Source organism: Stegostoma tigrinum, chromosome 10 (assembly GCF_030684315.1).
Source record: "Stegostoma tigrinum isolate sSteTig4 chromosome 10, sSteTig4.hap1, whole genome shotgun sequence".
Taxonomy (NCBI): Eukaryota; Metazoa; Chordata; class Chondrichthyes; order Orectolobiformes; family Stegostomatidae; genus Stegostoma; species Stegostoma tigrinum.
Genome location: NC_081363.1, coordinates 68,996,375 through 69,019,822, shown reverse-complemented (window position 1 = coordinate 69,019,822; position 23,448 = coordinate 68,996,375). Strand labels below are relative to the sequence as shown.

At 41.8% G+C, this 23,448-nt stretch overlaps 1 long non-coding RNA gene across 1 annotated transcript in view; it reads right to left on the bottom strand.

Annotated features, from left to right (window-relative positions):
- Positions 1 to 8,598: 8,598 nt before the first annotated feature.
- LOC125455951 (uncharacterized) overlaps positions 8,599 to 23,448 on the bottom strand; it is a 28,595-nt gene continuing 13,745 nt past the window's right edge. Inside the window, exons 2-3 of the long non-coding RNA XR_007248356.2 lie at positions 14,835 to 14,974; positions 8,599 to 9,764 (exon numbers count right to left, since the gene is read on the bottom strand). This is a non-coding gene — a long non-coding RNA (uncharacterized LOC125455951). The remainder of the gene's footprint in view (positions 9,765 to 14,834; positions 14,975 to 23,448) is intronic.

Below are 23,448 nucleotides of genomic sequence, written 5' to 3'. Positions count from 1 at the left end.
ATCATTCATTTCTTATAAAAATAGTGAAGGGGCGAGGAGTGGGACTGGTTTTCTTTGCCTGTACAGCTTTTTCAGAGGCAGGAGATAATGTGATGAAAATCTTCAGGAATTTATTGAAGCAGAATTGGCAACCTGCATATTGATTTATTCTGCAAATGCATATGCTCATGATCAAAAAGAAAACTGGGTCCGTTATTTGGTAGACTTCAATAAGGCATTTCCACTTATGAAAGAGTCCAAAAGTGCAAGACAGTCATCCATAGGGAATGCAGGAGAAACCACAAGAGTGTTGAATTTATTGAGTATTGAGTATTGAGCAGTTGAAGCTTTTGAGAAGATTTGTAGCTTGGGTTTGGATGAGTTTGCAGACTTGCTTGCCGAGCCAGTGTGCCTGATTGCAGACATTTCATCATTCTGCGAGGTAACATCGTCAGTGCACCTCCAGTGAAACGATAGTGTTCTGTCCCGCTTGTTATTTATATGTTTTGGTTTGCTGGGGTGGTTAGTATCACTTCCCAACCACCCCAACAAACCAAGGCATATAAATAGCAAGTGGGACAGAACACTATCGTTTCACTGGAGGCGCAATGATGGCGTTACCTCACAAGGTGATGAAACGTCCGCAGTTGAACTTTCCAACTCGGTGAGCAAGTCTGCAACCTCATTGAGAAGTGAGGTGGCTAGTATTTAAAGAATGGTCACTTCTTAACATGCAACTTGAATTTTGACAATAGACAAACCTGTTGCCCCTGTTCTGCATCTTGTATTCTCCAGAGCAAATTCAGGAATACCAACTTTCAACTGATCGCAATCGATACTATCTGAGAAAAGGTTTGGTTGGGAAGTTCAGATTGATAATCTAAGGTGTTCCAATGGGAAAGAACTAGGAAGGATGAAAGGCAAGTTTGGTAAGTGTAGGGAATGCTGGATGAGTAGGGAAATGAGGTTTTGATTCAGAATAAGAAGGAAACATGTGTCACGTATCGACCACAGAGATACTGTGAAACACAAGAAGGGTATAAAATCAGTAGGAAAATCCTCAAGAGGGAAATCAGGAGAGCATAAAGGGACATGAGATAGCTTTGGCAAGTAGGGTTAAGGAGAATCCAAAGGGATTCTGCAAGTACATTAAAGACAAAAGGGTAGCTAGAGAGAAAATAGGGCCCGTTAAGATCAGCAAGGCCACCTATGCGTGGAACCGCAAAGAGATGGGGTGTATTTTGCATCAGTGTTTACTTTGCAGAAGGATGTGGAAGATTGGGCAAATAAATAGCAACAGCTTGGTAGATATCCATATTACAGAGGAGGATGTGCTGACCGTCTGAAAGCACATAAAGGTGGATAAGTCCCCGGGACCTAATCAGGTGTACCCCAGAGCACTGTGGGAAGCTAATGAAGTGACTGCTGGGTCCCTTATTGAGATGTATGTATCACTGATAGCCAAGATGAGGTGCTAGAAGACTGGAGGTTGGCTAACGTGGTGCCACTATTTAAGAAAGATGGTGGGAAAAGCCAGGGAACTATAGACTGGCAATTCTGACATCAGTGATGGACAGGTTGTTGGAGGGAATCCTGAGGGACAGGATTTACATGTATTTGGAGAGGCAAGGACTGGTTAGGGATAGTCAACATGACTTTGTGCGTGGGAAATCGTGTTTCACTTTCTGGATTGAGCTTTTTGAAGAAAAAGGAGGATTGATGAGGGCAGAGCAGTGGATGTTGTCTACATGGACTTCAGTGAGGCATTTGATGAGATTCTGCATGGTAGACTGGTTAGCAAGGTTAGATCATACAGAATAGAGGGAGAATTAGCTATTTAGATTAAGGTAGAAGTTATAGGAGACAGATGGTGGTTGTGGAGGGTTGCTTTTCAGACTAGAGACCTATGACCAGCAGTATGCCACATGGATTGGTGCTGGGTCCAGTATGGGAGGTGTGGTTAATAACTTAATAGCTTTCCAGGTGACACCAAAATTGGAGGTGTATGGACAGGGAAGAAGGTTACCTCGCCATACAACAGGATCTTGATCAGATGGGCCAATAGGTCAAGGTGTGGCAGATGGAATTTAATTTAGGTAAACATGAGATACTACATTTTGGAAAGTCAAATCAGGATAGGTCTTATATACTTAAAGGTAACATCCTCTGGGGAGTGTTGCAGAACAAAGAGACCTTTGTGAGCAGGTTTATAGTTCCCTGAAAGTGGAGTCCCAGGAACTTAGGATAGTGAGTAAGGTATTTGATATGCTTGCCTTTATTGGTCAGTGCATTGAGTATGGGAATTGGGAAGTCATGTGATTGTATAGGACATTGGTTTGGCCACTATTGGAATATGGCATTCAGCTCTGGTCTCCCTGCTGTGGGAAGGATGTTGTGAACCTTGAAAATGTGCAGTGAAGATTTACAAGGGTGTTGCCAGGATTGGAGGGTTTGAAGCTACAGGGAGAGGTGGAATAGACTGGAGCTATTTTCCCTAAAGCATCAGAGGCTGAGGGTTGAACTTGTAGAAGTTTCTAGAATCATGAGGGGCATCATGAGGATAAATGAACAAGGATTTTTCCCCAGGGTGGGGAAATGCAAAACTAGAGAGCATAGGTTTAAGGACGAGACATTATAAATTCATCTAGTCCCATTTGCTAGCATTTGCCCGTTTCCCTCTAAACTCTTCCTATTCATATGTCCATCCAGATACCCATTAAATGTTGTAACTGTACCAGCCTCTGTCACTTCCTTTGGCAGCTCATTCCGTACAAGCACCACCCTCTGTGTGAAAAAGTTGCTCCTTAGGTCCCTTTTAAACCTTTCCCCTCTCACTGTAAACCTATGACCACTCATTTGTTAAGGCATTTTAAAGGCCTCTGGATGGGTACAGGAATAGAAAATATTTAGAGGGATTTTGGCCATATGCTGGCAAATGGGACCAGATTAATTTAGGATATCTGGTCGGCATGGATAAGTTGGACTGAAAGGTCGACTGTTATGCTGTACATCTCTATGACTGTATGAGTGAATGTTGCCAACTGCTGAGGGCAGTGCATGGAGCAGAATCATTAAGGCATCAAAGAATTTCTGTGATTTATCAGTTTTTCTTTGTATTATCATTCACTTCTTATAAAAATAGTGAAGGGGCGAGGAGTGGGACTGGTTTTCTTTGCCTGTACAGCTTTTTCAGAGGCAGGAGATAATCTAATGAAAATCTTCAGGGATTTGTTGAAACAGAGTTGGCAACCTGCATATTGATTTAATCTGCAAATGCACATGCTCATGATCGAAAAGAAAACTGGGTCCATTATATGGTAGACTTCAATAAGGCATTTCCACTTACAAAAAAGACCAAAATTGTCAGACAGTCATCCATAGGGAATGCAGGAGTGACAAAAACCACTGAGTGTAGAAGTTGCTAAACAACAGTGAGGTGATTATTATTTAAAGAATGGCCACCTGGTAACATCGAACTTTTGCCAGTAGACAAACCTGTTGCTCGGGCTCTGCTTCTTGTATTCTCCAGTGCAAATTCAAGAATGCCACCTTTCAAAAGATCGTAGCTGATACCATCTGAGAAAAGGGTTTGGTTTGGTTGCGAAGTTCAGATGGATAGGCTGAGGCGTTCCTAAGGGAAAGAACAAGCAAGGATGAAAGGTTGGAAAGTGCAGGGAATGCTGGATGACTGGAGAAGTTGAGGTTTTAGTTCAGAATAAGAAGGAAGCATGTGTCAGCTATAGGCAGCAGAGATCGGGTGAATCTCTAGAAGTGAATAAAGGCAGTAGGAGTATACTTAATAGGGAAATCAGGAAGGTAAAAAGGGGATATGAGGTAGCTTTGGCAAATTGAGTTGAATTGAATCATTTATTTATTGCCATGTGAATCCAATGTAAAAATACAGCAAAAAGTGTGTACCTTCTCCGTACATACTTGGTGACATTCACATTAACTTAGAATAAGATAAGTAGAAAAAAAGAGAGTCCAACTGCCCGTTCAACTGCTGCAGTCCTGCTCTGGGACTTCCAGCCCACGCCATTGCCACCAGCAGTGTCCTGCACTTAGTTGCCCCACTGGCGTACTCTCACAGCTGCTGCCTCAACGGCCCCGCTCCCACTGCCTCACCGGCCCCACTCCCACCGCCTCGCCGGCCTAAAACATGCTCTCGCTGGCCCACTGTTGATTTGCTGCTGTTGCTTCAGCCCACAGCTTGATCCACCATCACCGTATGAGACAACCCATGCGTTTAGCTCCAGTCACGTGGTTCCTGGTCACGACCCAGCTCCTTCCTGACTCCTTTGGTAGGTAGTTACAAAGGTGTGCGGGGCAGGAGTAGAATTACTAGAGAGAGAGAGAAGAAGGGAGAAAAAAGAAAGGAAGGACAAAGAAAGAAAGAGAACAGGTGAGCAGAATGGAGTGACTTACCCTGGGTTATGGAGAATCCAAAGGGATTAAGGACAAAAGAGTAACTAGGGAGAGAATAGACTCTTTAAAGATCAGGAAGGCCATGTTTGTGTGCAACCACAGGAGATGGGGGTGATACTAAATGAGTATTTTATATGAGTGTTTACTGTGGAGAAGGATGTGTAAGATAGAAAATGGGGGGCAACAAATAGTGTCATCTTTAAAAATTCTCCATATTACAGGATGTCTTAAAATGCATAAAAGAGAGTAAATCCCTGGGACATGATCAGATGTACCCTCAAACTTTGTGGAAAGCTAGGGAAGTGATTGCTGGGCCCCTTGCTGAGATATTTGTATCATTGATAGCCGCAGGAGTGGTGCCAGAAAACTGGAAGTTGGCTCACATGGTGCTGCTATTTAAGAAAAGTGGCAAGGAAAAGCAGAGATCTGTAGTCCTGTCAGCCTGACTTCAGTGATGGGCAAGCTTTTGGAGTGGATCCTGAGGGACAGGATTTATATGTATTTGGAAAGGCAAGGGCTGATTAGGGATAGTGCGTGAGAAATCATGTTTCACGAATTGGATTGAGTTTTTTGAAGAAGCAGTGAAGAGGATTGATGAGGGCAGAGTGGTGGATGTTGTCTATGTGGACTTCAGTAAGGTATTCGACAAGGTTCCTCATGGTAGACTGGTTAGCAAGATTAGATCACACAAAATAGAGGGAGAGTTAGCTATTTGGATACGGAATTGGCTCGAAGGTAGAAGACAGATAGTGGTTGTGGAGGATTGCTTTCCAGACTGGAGGCCCGCGACCAGAAGTGTGCCACAAGGATTGGTACTGGGTCCAGTGCTTTCTGTCATTTCTATAAATGATTTGGATGCGAATAGGAGTTATGGTTAATAAGTTTACCAATGACACCAAAATTAGTGTAGTGGATAGGGGAGAAGGTTACCTCAGAGTACAATGGACCTTGATCAGATTGACCGATGGGACGAGAAGAAGTAGATGGAGCTTAATTTAGGTAAATGTGGATAGGCAAATTAGGGCAGGACTTATACACTTAATGGTAAGGTCCTGGTGAATATTGCTGAGCAAAGAGACCTTGGAGTGCAGGTTCACAGTTACTTGAAAGTGGAGTTGCAGGTACTTAGGATATTGAATAAGGCATTTGATATGCTTGCCTTTATTGGTCAGTTGGCATTAAGTAAAGGAGTTAGGAAGTCTTGTTGCGGCTGTACAGGACATTGGTTTGGCCGCTATTGGAACACTGCATTCAATTCTGGCCTCCCTGCTATAGGAAGGATGTTGTGAAACTTGGAAAAGTTCAGACCCAATTTCCAAGGATGTTGCCAGGGTTAGAGGGTTAGAGCTATAGGCAGAGGGCAAATAGATTGAGGCTGTTTTCTCTGAAGCGTCAGAGGCTTAGGGTTGACCTTATAGGAGTCTCTACAATCAAGAGAGACATGGACAGGCTAAATAGATGAGGTTTTTTCCCTCGGGTGGGAGAGTCCAAAACTTGAGGGCATAGGTTTAAGGTGAGAGGGGAAAGATTTAAAAGGGATTTAAGGGCAGAGGGTGGTGCATGTATAGAATGAGCTGCCAGAGGAAGTGGTGGAGACTGGTACAATCACAATATTTAAAAGGCATCTGGATGGGTATATTAATAGCAAGTGTTTAGAGGGACATGGGCCAAATGCTGGTAAATGGGACCAGATTTATTTACGATTTGTCGTTGGATTGGACGAGTTGGACTGAGGTTGTATATCTCAATGCCTCTAAGACTTTATAACTAGAAACTCCCTGAGTTTGCAGATACTTCAGTAAAGGGCAAGACTGGAGCAGATTCCTGTTGCTTGCAGAGGATGCATTCTTGTATAAGAATATGTAGCCCTTCCAGCTAAAATAAATAAGCCACATTTTGATCTTGACTGATTATCTTATATTGGTTGTTAGGGCAGCTACACGAGCGGAGATTCACACCTAACAGTGGACATTTTGGGTTTTGCACAGATGGTCTGCATTTGAGGAATGCAGGTAAGTATCTAAGAGAGAAAAGGCTACAAGGATATGCCGACGGGCTGAGATGAAATAAAGTGAGACAGGCCTTGTATGATAACAAAGTGTGAAGCTGGATGAACACAGCAGGTCAAGCAGCATCTCAGGAGTACAAAAGCTGACGTTTCGGGCCTAAACCTGTTATAGTTTCCGATAGCTGATATTGTCATGGTCTAGAGCTGTTCAAGAAGTCATCTCGCCACTGCCATCTCAAGGGCAAATTCTGATGGGCAACAAGCTCTGGCCTTGCCTTCAACGCTCACATCCTGTGAAAGATTTTGTTTAACCAAGCCCCATGCCATAGTGGAAATTTTGTTTTCCTTCTTCTGCTCCCTCACATCTGTATCAGGTTCCTAGAAGTAAAGATAGTTAACAGATACTCCTTTGAGCTGTGCCAATCTCTCCTGCAAATATGGTGAAAGGTTTTCGCAGATAGGTAGAGAATGGGATGTTGAAACATGATGGAATACACATGGTTATATGATGAATAGTCTGTATGGCCATCAGAAAATGGTCACTGAGACAACGAAAATACTCATCTGCGAAAGCAGATATCACTTCCAACATTTCAGTTACAGTCAGTTTGATTGGAATCAGTTCAGCTTCAATTCAATGCCTGGCATGTTCTAAAAAGAACTTCTGCTGCTCTTTCTGCGGGAGTACACTCATCTACTCCTGATTTTTATCCTGAATTTAATATTGAGTGATTTGATTGATTGATTACTTTATCGACACATATACTTACTACCTGTTGCAGGTGTTTCTGCTATAATGTGTGTTTCATTAACACAATTGATGATGTGGATGCTGTTTAGATAACGTGAACTTTCTACTGTACAGTATAATGACTTTTTACAGCTATATCCTATAACACCATTTTCTATAGCTCAAGCTCATACAAGAACGCAACAATTGTGTAATAGGATAACTACCTGTACAGTGAAAATTTGCATAATGTTGCGACTCTCTCACACCATCCTAAAACATGGAAAGAAATCAAAACAGACTTATAAAAGTAGAAAAATTAAGATATAAAGTTAGAAGTGCAACATTATAGTCCTTGTTGGCTACTTAGCCATGGGCTTTGATCTGGGCTGTTTGACCCCAGTGCTGAGACCAACACCAGCATGAAGCAGTCAGCCAGTCTCAAGTCCCTTCACTGCACTGTCGATGCTGGAACAAAGCAACCATTGTTAGACACCATTCCATCTCCACCAATGCCGCCGCCATCCACGCCGCATGAGTCCATGCTGGGCCGATCTCGGAAATTCAATCCCACTGAAGCTGTTGGGACCTGCTCTACACACTGGGCCCATTCTCCCTTCCCTCTGCTGCCTCCGCTAGGACACCTTGCTACTACTGATGCTGTCGATCTCTCCCCCGGAAGGGAAGTGAAATTAAAAGTGAAAGAAAATCGAGAAAGAAAAAAGCCAACAAAGTGGGTTTTACAGAGTGGCTTAGCGAGCCCTGGGCTCAGGAGCACGAAAGCTGCATTGCTTACTCCACCACCATCTTGATCAGAAAATATCATCAATGTCTGACTCCCCTGCCCTCTTCCCTGCATTTTTCTCCTCTGCATCTGAGCCATTATTTAAGTGTAGTTGTAGCACAGTGTATGTCTGGGAGCCGAATAAATGATGTATATTGAGAAGTCCACAATCTGGTGATCAATGGGGATTATTTTAGGAGCCATTTTCTACCATTTGAGAATCACTACCTGACAAATTTGGTACTAAGTTTTGTTCGAAAAATATACGTTAATTGTAGAATTTATAGAAGCACTTTACAAAGTTGAACAAAGTTGACTAAGATGCAATACCAAATTAGCTAATTTCAATATTGATACATGCTCCTGCATAGTTGGTCACTGACTGTCAATTACTGTTCACATGTTACTAAGTCATGTCTTCTGCAGCTAACTGACAACTGCATTGCTATGGGTGTCGAGTCACATGTAGGCCAGACCAGGTGAGATTTTCTTCCCTAAAGGACATGAGTGAACCTGATGTACTTATATGGCAGAGTGTGTTATTAATTTCATTTACAATTAATACCTGCAATATACATTTCAAGTCAAACATATAGTGCAAGGAATTTTATTTCATTTCCAGCCCTGAAAGGCCTTACACAGTGTTCTTTCTACATTTCATGCATCACCCCATACAGGCCTTAAATAATTTTATTTTGAGGGCTCCTCTTGGCATTTTGTGAGGGCTATTTCTTGGGTTTGAAGGAGCTCCTTTTTCCGTCTCATTACCTCTATCATTAGATGATGTCGTCACTTAGGAACAATACCTTTTGTGTTTTTTTTGATATAAGGGAGATTTGTGGTCAAACCAAAGCAGAATTGGATATATTCATCATTATTCTCTATAATCATCAATTTTCATTAAACTTAAAGTCACAACATTCAATATAAATAATTCATTGTATGTCAAGTGTTTTTAGATATGATAACATTAATATAAACCTTTATGAGATACAACTATTCAATATTAAAATTGACAGTTTGCATTACAATCAGATCCACTGCACTTTCTCTCTTCTGATAATTCCTGAACTCATTTGGCTTAACTTCTGGAGACTCCACATTAACTTGCAAATAATTCATTACCTCAGTTTTGCTGTTCCCAATTAGGTGCATGTTCCATTGCTAAAAATCATAAACAGTTTTCTCAGCTGTGCAGCCCCTCTTCTCTTTTGGATGCTTTCCACTATTTCAAGACACTTGGTCTCACTTTGAATGCCTCACCTCCCTTTACAGCGTCTCTCTGCTCTTCAGAGCCCCTAGGTCTTCTTTTTGCAGCTTCTTTCTCAGTTTCCAATCCAGCTTCACTTCCTCACAAGCTTGCAGCCTAATCTTTGTTCCCGAGCGTTGTTGGCCTTAATCCCCTTTTTCCAGCCCCACTTCCTCCGGCTTTGCCAACTGTAGTCACTCCCTTTGTTCGTTAAATCAAAGGCTGGTTCTCTGCTGTTCTTATTGCTAATAAGTATGGAAGACCAGGTTGGAAGGGTGACTCTTCAGCATGTCCATCCTTCATATTTACCGGGATGGCTTTCCTTGACTTACATTAATATTTTACATGACCATTAAAATTTTACATTAAACAAAGATGCAATATCAAATCTTCTAATTTTGAATTCACGGACTTTGTCCAGGCAGTTTACGGCTCACTACAGCTGTGTATTTTGGATGTTAATCCCTTTGCTTGTGTACCTGGACCTAGGAACATGCGAGCATTCAACATTTGGTGATGCTTGGAATGATGCATATTCTCCTTGCACCCCTTGGGTAGACATTTCGGAAACATTGAAAATGTTGTTTATCTAATTGGAGAAATTTATGTTAATAAAATTACAGTTATTAAGAATTTTCTGTGGGGTGTTTGATTAATTACCAGTTATTATACATTCTGTAAAGATGTATTTTCATGATGGATATGGCACACAACATCTTTCCTCATTAGTTCACATTTCTACTTGGCAGCATTTTAATACTTATTTGCTTATTTAAAATGCAAAGTAGCTTTTTTAAATTGGAAGTGATCCCAGCCTGAGGATAGCAACTCAAGGGAATAACTGCAGTCCATATTTTCGAAGCCAATTTCAGCATGAACTCAATGGAAGTCAAAAGTTGAATCTTTGTGTTTAAAACATCCCAAACCAAAGCCCAACCGAAGTTTAGCAGAAAGAAAAATCATTTGAAATCGGTGGAAAAATGCAATAGTATCTAACTGCCCTCTATGCAGGAACTCATTCAAGTTGAGGGATGGAAAAGGAATGTAGCGGGTGTAGGGCACAGTACAGTGAAAAGGATTGCCACTATTCCCTGCAGCGAAGAGTGTGGCTCAGATGGCTGGGTTGTTTGCCTGATGCCAAGGTTTAGGACATCTGCTCAGGGCTTGATAGGAACCTGCTGTCTTTTTGTTCCATGTTGGTAAGAATGACAGCAGGACAAAGGAGGAGGTTCTGCATAATCTGTAGAAGGAGTGAGGCAACAAAATAGGGAACTGAACTTCAAAAATCATAGTCTCTGAATTATTACTTGAGCCATATGCACATTGGAACAGGGCAAACCAGACTAGACAGATTAAGGCATGAATGATAGATTGGTGCAGGGCAATTGCATTCCGGTTTGTCGGGCAATGGCGTCATGACAAGAGAAAGTGGAATCTGTAATGTTAGGATGGTATCCACCGAAGCCAAGTGGAGGCCAGTGTTCTTACAAATCTAATAAATAGGGAAGTGAAGAGTGTTTGACAAGGAATCAAATTTGGGAAGCTGTGGTAAATAATGAGTAAAGACCACAGAAAGAGGCACTAATATAGGAAAAACTAAACAGATCATGATTGGATGTGATAAGGAAAACAAATGTAAGAATAAATCAACAGATAAGACTTACGGATACAAAAGGAAAAGGATGAAACTCAAGACTCTAACTGATTGCATGTAGAGTTGGAAACAAAACAAGGTGAAATAACTCCACATAGGCTGGCATCTCATCACCAAGGCACCCTTTACTTACACATACTCGGTACATGGAGCTAGTCTCTAGACTGAGTAGAATTCTGGAGATTCCTGTTTATTTCTGTCAGCCAGGATTCTCTGATCGACTCAGGTTAATAGCCTCAATCAAGGAACCTGTAGACAATGGAATCCACCTGGCCAACCTCATTCCAATTACAACATAACTGAGAGCATAAATAAAAATCAATGATTACAATTTGGTTGAAGAAATCATGGCTGCAGGATGACATGGATTGGTACCCGAATATGACAGGACAGCGAGCTAGGAAAGGTCGAGGGACAATTCTGTTAGTTAATGATTGTATTAGCATAAATAGAGGGAAGATTTAAATTCTGGATACCAGAATGTATAAACAGTTTGAGCAGAGATGAGAAATGAAAAAAAGCATGAAGCTACTTATGGGTACACAGGTACACAGGTTCCCGAACTAACCACATAGTTGAGCACAAAATAAGAAGTATCAGAAGATTGTCAGAATGGCATGACAATAATCATAGGAGTTTTTTTATCTACTATAAACTAGAAAAGTCAGATGGACAAAAGTAAAGTTTTACATTGATTAGCACCTTTAACAGCTGACAGAATGTTAACTTAGGTTCAGGACGCTAATGTTGTGGTCATTTCTGTGCCCTAACTCCACACAGTGTGGGCTTGACATGAACAACCCAATTTTTGGTTAGTGCCAGTGGGCTCCAATCTCTGTGGGATGTGCCAATGCAGTGGTCTTGTCCCTAGCCTCCTGACGTGACTGACAACTCATGCGCTGAGTCTAAATTGATTATCTGATACTGCAGGATAGGCAACGTTTCCCAATGTCAACCCTACTCTTACCTAATAACATGGAGGCAGGGACTCTCCCAGACCCACTCCTGCCTCCGGCCCCATCAGTAAGTACCATTTGTAGGATTAGTGGGGAATGATCGACTTGATTTAGTTGTAATCACATCAAAATATATTATCATTTGCTTTATTGATATCAAGATGGATGTTCATGCTTTAAAATCATATAACTCTGCTTAGTTTTCTTTTTCAAAGAACTGTGTCATGTGATTGTGAACTGAGTAAAGACAATACATTCATATTTTAGAGTTTCAGCTACAAGACCAAGTGTCTCCCTTTTAACTTGTTCCTATTTTATGACTCCTATTCCAGACTGCCAAGGTTGCATGAGTGAATTTGGTATCCTCCCAGCACATTAACCCTTACCAAGAAATCGTAACCACAGTTTTGCTCCTGTACTGGTTTGTTAAACATGATCTTTTGACTAAATATAACCTTTGTCTTAGAGTTAACATCATAATGTTTGTAATTGCATTATCATTTATATTTTCATCTGTCAGGATTTTGTAACAAAGAATATTTCATGAGTTCGGAGAGAGCAAGAACTGTAAATGCTGAAGTCAGTAGTGAAGCCCTGATGAAGGGTGTTAACCCAAAACATTGACTTTCCTGTTCCTCTGATGCTGCCTGACCTGCTGTGCTCCTCCAGCCCCACACTGCGTTGACCTTATTTCATGACTTCACTCTTTTTACTTACCCCACATATCTATATATTTAGATTAGTACTTTGTGACCTTCTGTATTAGTTTATACAGTTTTGAAGTTATAAGCAACTATTTTACACAATATATTTTGCCTTAAGATAGCACCACATGAAAAAGAATTAGATTCTTAATCAGCAGGGAAATCAAGGGTTATGGGGAAAGGCTGGGTAAGAGGATGAGGGGAATGTCAGATCAGCTGTGATTCGATTGAATGGCAGAAGAGCAGACTTGAGGGGCTGAATGGCCTATTCCAATTCCTATTTCCTATGGTCTTATTGTCTTGTTAACAAATGGCTCTAAGAATAGCAAGTGATTAATGATAAGTAAGTGTGATTTACCAGAAGCTTCATCAGATTAGATTCCCTACAGTGTGGAAACAGGCCCTTCGGCCCAACAAGTCCACACCGCCCCTTGATATATCCCACCCAGACCCATCCCCCTATGACCCACATACCCCTGAATACTACGGGTGATTTAGCATGGCCAATCCACCTAGCCTGCACATCTTTGGACTGTGGGAGGAAACCGGAGCACCCAGAGGAAACCCACGCAGACACAGGGAGAATGTGCAAACTCCACACAAGCAGTCGCCCAAGGGTGGATTTGAACCCAGGTCCCTGGCGCTGTGAGGCTGCAGTGCTAACCACTGAACCACCGTGCCGCCTCCCAGCTAGAATTGAGACATGAACTTAAAATATCAATCATTGGATACTAACTGTGTCCGCCTCATTCTTACTACATACAGGGATAATTTCAAACTGTCAAAAATCTATTGGCATCCAGCTATTGATTGATATTCTGTGAGAAGTTGGAAAGTGCAGTATCTCAAGCTTCACCTCAAATGTATCTTTTTTTCCATCTCTGGTATCTCGGGTCAAGATAATGGTGAGACTCTTAGTATTTAGACATGCACTTTCCTTTTTAATCTATTCTTTGTTTCACTCTCTTTATTTTTCTTCTCAGCCTAATTTGTCATTAATTTGATCATGATAAATACGCTTGCTAGTCTGCCCACTGCACTATAATTTCATGATTTTTCAGACTGTTTGGCTAAGAAGTTGCACAGATATTTGCCCCATTTTCACAGGTACTAGAAGCCCTGAGGTGGGTAATAAGTCTTTTTGGTACTTAGCTGACAGGAGATTTAATGCTAAGCCATTGATAGTCTCTGTGCCTGTGCAAGTACAACTGTAATGAATGGCTAGCACTACTTATTGTCACTGATTGCAAATAACAAGGCATGGAATTTCCTGGGATAGTAGGAACTGCCGATGCTGCAGAACCTGAGATAACATGGTGTAGAGCTGGATGAACACTGCTGTCCAAGCAGTATCAGAGGAGCAGGAACGCTGACATTCCGGGTCTGGACCCTTCTTCAGAAATGGAGGAGGGGGAGGGGATTTCGAAATAAATAGGGAGAGAAGGAAGGCGGATGGAAAATGGATAAGGGAGAAGATAGGTGGAGAGGAGACAGACAGGTCAGGGGGGTGGGGATGGAGCCAGTAGAGGTGAGTGCAGGTGGGGAGTGAGGGAGGGGATAGGTCAGTCCAGGGAGGACGGACGGGTCAAGGGGGCGGGATGTGGCTGGTAGGTGGGGGGTAGGTGTGGGGCTTGAGTTGGGAGGAATAGATAGGTGGGAGGGGGGACAAGCTGGGCTGGTTTTGGGATGGGGTCGGGGGAGGGAAGATTTTGAAGCTTGTGAAGCCCACATTGATATCATTGATGCTGCAGGGTTCCCATGTGGAATATGAGTTGCTGATCCTGCAACCATTGGGTGGGATCGTTGTGGCACTGCAGGAGGCTCAGGATGGACATGTCGTCCAAGGAGTAAGAGGGGGAGTTGAAATGGTTTGCGACTGGGAGGTACAGACACAAACTGAGTGTAGGTGTTCTACAAAGTGGTTCCCAAACCTTCGCCTCTTTGATCTGTCTGTCTCCTCTCCACCTATTTTCTCCTTTATCCATCTTCCATCTACCTCCCCCTCTCTCCCTATTTATTTCAGAATCCCCTTCCCCTCCCCCATTTCTGAAGAAGGGCCCAGGCCCGAAACGTCAGCTCTCTTGCTCCTCTGATGTTGCCTGGCCTGCTGTGTTAATCCAGCTCTACACCTTGTTATCATGGAATTTCCTAGTGCTGGTTACACCTACACCAGAAGCAACACAAAGTTGTGGTAATGAAGCAGACAGAGTACCTGTGAATGTAAAGTAATTATTCCCTGGGCTGTTAGGGAGACTGTCATAGAGATGATGCAGTGTTAACGCTATTGTTTTGGAAGATAGTGCAAGGGAGTACTGTGATATGCTTTAACAGTTATGTCTGAATACCTTTTTGTCATTGTTGCTATGGTTACAGTATTATTTCTCTTTTCTTGCCTTTGCAACTCTCATGAGCACTCTCCTGTAATTGAGTTGTCATTCCGATTCAGTCAGCCATACAAAAGCAAAATGATGATTTTGCTAGAAACCTAAAAAAGAAGCAGAAAATGGTGAAAGTATTCAGCAAGATCTGCAGAGAGAGAAACTAATGTTCATGTCAATGAACTTTCATCAGCATTGGAAATAGAGATTGTGATGGCTTTCAACTTTATTCCTCACGCTAGGCCCTATATTTCTGTAGTATAGACAGAATCAGTCCTGACACTCAGCCACTGGACCACAAATAGCTGGCCTACTCTGGCATCCTGACCGGCAGCATCTTGATTTTAAAAGTCTTATTTTTTAAATCTTTTCATGGTTTCATTTCATCTTTGTGATTTCTTTCAGATATCTACATATCCCTCATTCTGGAATCTTGAGCATCCTTACTTTGATGACATCAACATTGGCGGTTCCTTCAGTTGTCTAGACCCCAGTTTCTGGAATATCCTTCCCCTGCCTTTCTGCCTCTCTGCCTGGCTTCGCTCCTTGTAAGATGCTTCTTCAAACCAAGCCGTTGGTCATCTGAACTAGTGTTTGCTTATTTGGTGTCATGTTTGATTCGATCGTGCTCCTGAGAAGCACGTTTCATTACATTAAAGTTGTTGTCTGAATCTAGGATGTTTCTTTAGTTACTGCTGCTGCATCAACATTGAAACGAGGTGTTGAAGATCCAATCTGGCATTAACATTCAGGGACTTCAAATAACAATATCAGTTACTTGCACTTCCAGCAAGCACAGGAGAAACAGTAAGCAGACTAATAACACTCAGAATCAACTTTGGAGTGAAAGTGATCGTTGGCCCAACTAAAGGAGCATTTCTGAAAATCACCAAGAAATATTCTTATTTTCTAAAGGAAAAAGAATGAGAAAATGTGCAATGATTCACGTGTTTTGAATGCATGATATCTGCAAATAGAAGGTGCAACAAAGAAATAAGAGAGAAAGGGAGCAATGGGACAGGCCATATTTGGTAAGAAGAGAGGTTTGTTAAACAGAAAGCTGAATAAGTAACTCACAAAGTGACTTGTAAAGATTAAGATTTGAAGTATTGTTTTCAGTGCAGGTGAGACGTCTACTTTACAGAAAGAGGAGACCAATTTGCTAAATAGCTTTGAATGTGTGTCTGGAGGAGAATGGAAAAGATTAGTGGGACAGGAAATGTAACATATGATAAAATGATGAGGGAAATAAATGAAAAATATACTTACTGTAATTAGGGACAGACAAAGAGACTGGGTAGGATCTGTTAAGAGAAACAGATGAGCTAAAATGGGGGGGATGAGGAGAATATCAATGTTGTATGTCTTGAAAATTGAAGGAATTTATTAGCACATGAAAAGACTGATACATGATAAAGAGACCACCAGGAGCCAAAGACCTGCCATCATTTAGGACATATTTGATAATAGTAAATATGAATATGAATTATTGTTGGGGGAAAATTAGCTGGCCTTAAAGAAAGCAGACTGTAAACCATTTCCAGCTGCAAGCACAGAATTGATCGACAAAATTCATCATCATCTCCAATGTGCCAGTCTATCCTATGGCTAACTTAGGAAAACAGGATTTGACGACTAGTATCTAATACCCAAGACTAAAGTTGCAGTTTAATGGGCAGCAGTAATCTCCACATTGCTACATGGATTGGAGATTTGGAAATATATCATCACCAGAGCCATTGCAAGATGTTCCAAATCTGGTGACAGTAAAGATGGACAAACAGCAATGGTCACTTCCAGGGCAGCCTGCCTGACATAGTGGTGCCAATATCACAAATCCAGCTCTGTTGAACAGAACATGTCACATGTATGGCATATATCCAAAATAACTGACCATTTGGAGCCTGATCTGATCATGACCGGAGGTTCCTTGGAGGACTGAAGAAGCTCTTCGGGCATGACCTCAAAACCTTGACTTTGTCCAGGGCAAACATACTGGTTAATTAATAAAGTTGCTGTCTTGTGACCCATCAAAATGGCTAAGTTTCATTCCAGAAAGAACTGAATGTATTGCAAGAGTTGGGAATATGCAAAGGTGACATCAAAGCATCAGAGGGAGCCCACAATCCTCCAAACTGTTCAAACGTCACCTGGCCACATATGGCAAAGTCAACAGATCACACATTGGTCTTATCGGACACCTCTGAACCAAGTGAATTAGAATGGACACAAATCATTATCAAGGTTTCAGGAAACCTGGTTGATAACAGCTGAAGGTAAAAATCTCACAGTATCATTATTGATTTAAAGTACCAGCCTTCCACCTTGAAACAGTGTGATTCCTGCGCAACTTCAATTGAAGCCAGAAATGGGTAGATTTGAAGAAGTTTTGAGATGAGAAACAAATTTATCAGAAAGTTAGCTCCCGACCCAACACAAATCTGTCCATTTTATTTCCTTAAAGCTCCCCTCAGCAGTATATTTGTATATGTGTGTGTGAAAGAGCAATTAGAGATTGTATTCATTGCACACTTATTGCACTGTGTTCAGTAAACTTTAGAAGTTATGTTAAGCTAAAAGATAGAGTGCCTGTATTGGTTCTAGTTTAAGCAATTTTTTAAATGGGTCTGTTCATTGAACTTCAAAATGAAAAGCGGCTCAGTCAGCTCTGTTGAGGGACATGGATCGGGTGAATAGTGAAGATCTTTTCCCCAGGGTATAGGAATCCAAAACTAGAAGACATAGAATAAGGCAAGAAGGGAAAGGTAAAAAGGGACTGAAGGGGCAACTTTTTCATGCAGAGGGTGGTGTGTGTATGGAATGAACTGCCAGAGGAAGTGGTGGAGGCTGGCATAATTACATCATTTAAAAGGCATCTGGATGGGTATATGAATAGGAAGGGTTTAGAGGGATATGGGCCAGATGCTGGCACATGGGACTAGATTAATTTAGGATATTTGAATGAGTTGGACCAAAAGGTCTGTTTCCATACTGTATATCTCTATGAATGAGTAACTCTATGTTCAGTTATGAAATGTAAACACTCTAATTTTTGACACCAATAAGATAAAAGGAGGGTAGCAAACAAAAAAAAGAGATAGATAGAAGCGAACAGGATATTTTGCCCCATCCTTGATTAATTATTTTCCAAGAAAAGCAAGAAATTTAAATTTTCAAAGCACACAAAGGATTTCTAAGGAATATGGTTAGGAATGACAAATGAAAGGAGGGAAATATATTGAGAGTGACCTGTCAAAACTTTGAAATAGTGAAAAATATGAAAAATAGTGGGTGTAATTGGAGTAAGGTGATTGGAGAAAATATGTTTGAGGCAGGAAAGGAACAATCAAGAAACCACTGAGACTGGCTCCAGTACTACCCCCTTTATTCCTACTCAAAAATCTAGCCAAGAGCTCTTTAGGGTTTCTTGCCCTGCCATTAATCAAATATTAGATGTGGAGAAAGGAAAAAATATATGAACAGACCAACAAAAGATGAAACAGAGATTTGTTCAAAAATAGAGAACTAAGAAGGAGCAAATACAGGAAAAATAGCAACATAAAGGCAACAGGAAGAGTTGTGAGCGAGATTATCTCTGGATTACCTTGTGCAATACCAGCACTAAGCAGCCATACTCCAGAGTATGCCCACTAATCAATCTATTGATATAATCCATTACATCTCTCTGTTTTATTGCCCTTACATATGACTGGATTATATGTGGCTAATTTGGAAGTAAAACTGAATGTGCCAGCTCATCAGACAAACTATCAAAATCTTTTTGCATAGAGTGATCCCAGCCATAACGTTTCATTGTAAATCGACAAATCTGTAATCAGTCCATATTACACTTAACTCACTTCCAGGTGGAAAATCTTTCTTTCTCCCCATTATCAATGTTTATGAGTACCTAGTTTCTTGGAGAATGCTCATTTCTCGCTCTAACTGTTTAAAGTAGTGATGGCCATTCCTTTGAACTCAACTCTTATAGCTACCTGGTCAACAGTCAGGCCAGAGCAGACATTGACCACCCTTAACATTCTAGGCACTGGTCTTGGACCCTGAAGGATGCGTGTACCAACAATTTTGTTTCACATGAGCTGATTTCCCACACCGAAAGCACTTGAGGGAAGTTTCCTCCCTTGGAGTTTCCCACCCAGATTTTTTTCAAAGTCAAAGACAGTTCTGCTTTCTCTGCCTGGGTTCTCTTTTCTCTCCAGATTGTCTCAGGGGTACTTAGCACTTCCCTTTTCTCTTGGTCTGTGAAAATTCCCTGAAAACATTCCACCTGAGTTTATGGGTCTACATGGCAATGTCTTAATGGTCATCATGGTTACCTGTCTCTGCTACATCTGCTTCATGCCCATGAGTTCAGATTAATAGGGGCACTGATTGTTTTTATGGTGGGCCCTATAGTGACTATATCCACTGTTCAAAATGAGCAGTTTAGCCTGTTCAACTTCCAGGCATATCTGGTCAGGCCATTCCCTGAGTTATCAATTGCTGCAGTTATACATCTGGCACTGACTGTCATGCATTTAAAATAGCCCCTTTTGCTGCCTCATAGTAAATGACAGTCTACTTAAGTAAGGCAAAATAAATATTGTGATCTTTTCCTGTCAGCCTACCCTGCAATGTCAGTGTCTGTTGTTAAACTGGCCACTTTACATGCTATGCTAACGGAGATAGTGAAGGTGTCCACTTTTTGTTCATCAAATATAGAGATTAAATGGGTGGATATGAATGCACCGCACTATATGTGTGGTTACCTCACCAGCGGTGCTATTAGTATTCACATTGGGATTCCTCCCTTTCAACCTGAGCTGTTTCAATTTAAATTCCTTTTCTCTTTCAGTTTCCAGATTCTTTTTCTAATTTTCTTTTTCCTATCCCTGCTCCCCCTCTCTTTTCCCTTTCCTGCCCGTCTCTTGTTTTTCTCTTTCCTGGAATTCCACTTAGAGTCAACATGGAAACAGACCCTTTGGTCTAATTCGTTCACACCGACCAGGCATCCCAATCTGACCTAGTCCCATTTGTCAGCATTTGGTCCTTTTCCCTCCAAACTATTCTTGTTAATATATCCAGATGCCTTTTAAATGTTGTGGTCGTACCAGCCCCTAACCACTTCCTTCGGCAGCTCGTTCCACACATGCGCCACCCTCTGTGTGAAAAAGTTACCCCTCAGGTTCTTTTTAAATCTTTTCCCTCTCACCTTTGACCTATGTCTTCTAATTTTGTACTCCCCAATCCTAGGAAAAAGACTTTGGCTATTTACCCTATCCATGCCCCTCATGCTTACATAAACCTCCACAAGGTCACTCCTCAGTCTCCAACACTTCTGGGAAAAAGGCTTGGTCTATTCAACCTCTCCTTATAGCTCAAACCCTCTAGTCCCAGCAACATCTTCCTACATGTTTGCTGCACTCTCTCGAGTTTAACAACATCTTTCCTAAAGACAGGCAAACAGAATTGTACATAATGTTTCAAAAGTGGCCTTAGCAATGTCCTGCACAGCTACAACATGACATCCTATACTCAATGCACTGACCAATGAAGGTCAAGTGTGCTGATCACATTCTTCACCACCCTGTCTACCTGTAACTTTACTTTTGCCCTGCACTTGTAGTCTTCTTTGTTTGGCAACACTCTCCAGCGCCCTACTATTAACTATGTAAGTTCTTCCCATCAACCTACCAGGTTGTATCTACTACCAGTGTTGACCTATCACCATCCTCCACCCCTCCCTCCCTTTATCTGCAGCTCCCCCTATCCCCACATCCTGCTGATAATTTGTCTAATTGTTCACTACAGTGCATGTCTGGATATGGTGCAACTGCAGAGCATAGATCTGGTCCATTAGTTCTGGGATCATTTAGCCTTGTCTTTTAAATGCTGCTTACAATGCAAAGTCTGAATGTTGCTCCGTGTTGGAGTTTAACCAGGCCAACATCTCACTTTTAAGGTAACCTAGTGCAGTTTCTGGTATGTGTTCTGTACTCCAATTGAACAGGGCTATTTGCAAGCTAAACAGCAAAAGCAACAAGTGAAAGAAAGAGCTAAACAAGCCCACAACCTATGATCAGATCTATGTTCTACATTGCTGCCACATCCAGTCGTAGTGGACAATTAACTCATTAGAGGAGGAGGCTCCACAAAGATCCCCATTCTCAGTGATGGAAGAATCCAATGCAGCAGTGTGAAAGATAAGGGAGAAGCATTCACAGCAATCTTCAACCAGAAGTACCAAGTGGATGATCCATTGGTCCCAGAATCTCAGATGTCAATCTTTATCCAATTTGATTCACTCCACATGATATTAAGAAATGATTGGAGGCGCTGGATAATGCAAAGGCTATGGACCCTGACAACATTCCAGCAATAATACTGAAAACGTCTTTCCTAGCCACTTTCCTAGCCAAGTTCTTCCAGTGCAGTCATAATAGTAGCATCTACCTAAGTATGTTGAAAATTACCCAGTTATGTCCTGCACATAGAAAGTAGGACAAATCCCACGTGGCCAATACCATCCCTATCAGTCTACTCTTCATTATTAGTCAAGCGATGGTAGGTGTAATGAATAATGCTACCAAGCAGCACCTGCTCAGTGACACCCACTTTAGGTTCTGCCAGGCTAACTTAGCTCCTGAACTCTTTAAGCCTTGGTTCAAACATGGATGCAAGGACAAAAGAGTTGAATTCCAGACGTGAGGTGAGAGTCACAGGCCTTGACATCATGGCAGCATTCGGCCAAGTGAGGCATCAAGGACGCCTAACAAAAAACTTAATCAGTGGGAATCAGGAGGCAAACACTCTGCTTGGTGAAGTCATACCTGGAACATAGAAGGACGATTGTGGTGCTTGGAGCTCAGTCATCTCAGTTTCATGACATCTGTGCAGGAGTTCCTCAGGGTAGTGTGCTAGGCTCAATCATCTTTAACTGCTTCATCAATGACCTTCCCTCCATCATCAGGTCAGAAGTGGGGATGTTTTCCAGTGATTACAGAATGTTCAGCACCATCACAACCTTTTAGATAGTGAAGTAGTCCATGTTCAAGATCCGGACAATATCCAAGCTTGGACTGACAACCGGCACGTGACATTTGTGCCACACAAATGCCAGATAAAGACCATCTTCAGAAAGTGATGGTCTAATTACTGCACCTTGGTGTTGCTGTCACTGAATCCCTGCTATCAACATACCATTGACCAATGAGTAAAACTCAACTGGACTCAGCACACAAACATAGTGGCTGCAAGAACTGGTCTGTGGCTAGGAATACTGTGGAGAATAACTCACCTCCTAACTCCCCAAATCTGTCCACCATCTACATAGCACAAGTCAAAAGTGTGATGGAATACTTCCCACTTGGATGGGTGCACCTCCAACAACATTCAAGAAGCTTGATACCATCATGGACAAAGAAGTTTGCTTGACTGGCATCACGTTCAGAAGCATCCATTCACTCCACCACCAATATGCAGTGGCAGCAGTGTGTACTATCTTTAAGATGTACAGCAGAAATTCAGCAATGGTCCTTTGACAGTTTCTTCCAAACCCATGAACATTTCCACATAGAATGGCATAGATAGAGTTGATAGCCAGAGACTATTTCCCAGGGCAGAAATGGCTAGCACGAGGGGTCATAGTTTTAAGCTGGTTGGTGGAAAGTATAGAGGGGATGTCAGAGGCAGGTTCTTTACGCAGAGAGTTGTGAGAGCATGGAATGCGTTGCCAGCAGCAGTTGTGGAAGCAAGGTCATTGGGGTCATTTAAGAGACTGCTGGACATGTATATGGTCACAGAAATTTGAGGATGCATACATGAGGATCAATGGTCGGCACAACATTGTGGGCTGAAGGGCCTGTTCTGTGCTGTACTGTTCTATGTTCTATGTTCTATGTTCTAGAAGGACAAATGCAACAGATACATGGGAACAACATCACCCACAAGTTCTTTTCCAAGCCACTCACCATCCTAACTTGCAAATAAATTGCCGTTCCTTCACTAGGGCTGGGTCAAAATCCTTGAATTCCCTCCCTAAGGCATTGTGGATCTATCTACACAACATAGAATTCAAGTAGGCAGCTTGCCATCTTCTCAAGGGCAACTATAGACAGGCAAGAAATGCTTGCCAGCCAACGGTGCCCACGTCCCATGAATGAATAAAAACAAACAGGGTTGATGCCCCTGGCTTAGTGGTAATGGGAGAGTTGGTGATAAACTGGGTTATAAGATTGCAGACTACATTTGATTACAATTCTGCTGCCAATAACAGCCCCTCATAGTGTTTTTTTGCTATATTTAATAAAATGCTTTGGAACTTCTTACATCCACCTAAGAGGCTTATGCTGATTAAATCATGCATGTTTACGCAACTGGTAGTAGGTAACAAACTCCATTCAGTCCCTAGATGGTTATTTAAAAGAATTCACTTTAAGCTTCTCCCGTAGTTGTTGAATGTGTTAGGCCACTTATTCACAAATACCTAACAATGCACTTAGGAGATTTAAAAGATTGTGATGTTTCAGGGTTGTGCCTTCAATTTAGGACAAAATGAGGAAGCCCTGGTGCCTATTTTAAA